This window comes from Macrobrachium rosenbergii, chromosome 16 (genome assembly GCF_040412425.1).
Source record: "Macrobrachium rosenbergii isolate ZJJX-2024 chromosome 16, ASM4041242v1, whole genome shotgun sequence".
In the NCBI taxonomy this organism is placed as follows: domain Eukaryota; kingdom Metazoa; phylum Arthropoda; class Malacostraca; order Decapoda; family Palaemonidae; genus Macrobrachium; species Macrobrachium rosenbergii.
In genome coordinates, this window is record NC_089756.1 from 14401226 (window position 1) to 14402559 (window position 1334).

Consider the following 1334-nt stretch of genomic DNA (forward strand, 5'->3'; position numbering starts at 1 on the left):
GATTTTCAACTGAGCCTGCCTACCAGTCCGTCACTGCCCACCCACCACCAGTATAATCAAAGACGATATTAACACTGATGGAATAACAAACAAAATACTTACAGAGAAATATTCGTGAAGTCATACTAAACAACGCCGCAAAAGACTATCATTCTCCACAGAATGAGGAAACACTAGTGAAGTCAGTCTTTATCCTCCTACGCAAACGGCTTTTAATAATAAAGGAGGAAGTCATGCACATGAAATTAAAATAAGGGTCTAGAAAGAATCTGACAGCTGGTTCTTACCTGAAGATGAGAAGGTCCCTATGAATTCACGTCCTAAAGGTAATACCAGATATACTGGGCGGAACACTGAGCGGTCATCATGCCATACGCAAGGCCCTTAAAGATACCCGTAACCAGCACCGCGATTAACTGCTCACCACAATAAATAAAGATCGCTTTTACCGACGCCACGATAACCGACTGCTCATCACTCACACGGAGACAGGAAACAGTTCTCCCAGGAAAACTACCACTGATCCACTTACTCCGACTCAAAGATCCGAACTAATGTTCTTTACAAGCACTGACGGAGCACCGAAAAGGCCAACCCGAGCTTATTGGTGGTACACCACCTATTCGCCTAATCACGCAATAGTGAACTACTTCAATCAAGGGGTTTCACGTATTCTTTTCATTTCTTAATGTTTATATTTCGTTAACATATTCACTCTCCTTTAAATCCACTTACACAATCAGTTGATGTCAATGGTATTTAATCACTCCGGTTTTCGTTAGCTGTTTAATCAGAGGTACAATAAAGATATGAGAACAGTAATTACCCAGAGGCCGCCTATTCTATAAAATGTTGCCGGCTTGTGCACGCCCACACACAGCGTTTTTCCACTGAAGGGGATTTCTAAAGATTTCTAAAGAAAATGAGTACTTTAGTCCATAAGAAATGAGTTTACAGCTTCTCCCTTAATCTTTCCATTCCCTCCGGCCAACAATCAAATTAACTATCTAAGTTTGGCCTAGGCAATTCCCTCTTAAGGTATGGAATAGTACAGAATATAGAATTTAGGCCAAAGGCCAACTGCTGGGACCTATGAGGTAATTCAGCGCTGAAACGGCAACTGACTAAAAAAAAGGTTTGAACGGGCCAACAGGAGGAAAACCTCGCAGTTGCACAATTAAAATATTATTAGGAGAGGGTAGAAAGTAAGATGGAAGAAAGATAATATGAACGGAGGTACGGTAAAAGGAATGAAACTAGTTGCAGCTAAGGGCCGAAGGCACGCTGCAAAGAACCTTATGTAACGCCTACAGTGCACCGCATGAGGTGCACTG

The 1334-nt window shown here is 42.0% G+C and overlaps 1 protein-coding gene across 2 annotated transcripts in view; it reads right to left on the reverse strand.

Annotated features, from left to right (window-relative positions):
• Nucleotides 1–499, reverse strand: part of LOC136847102 (AH receptor-interacting protein-like) — a 756409-nt gene extending 755910 nt beyond the window's left edge. For both annotated transcript variants that reach the window (XM_067118413.1, XM_067118412.1), the window contains exon 1: nucleotides 288–499. The gene's annotated coding sequence lies outside the window, so the exon portion shown is untranslated. The remainder of the gene's footprint in view (nucleotides 1–287) is intronic.
• Between the last annotated feature and the right edge of the window lie 835 nt (nucleotides 500–1334).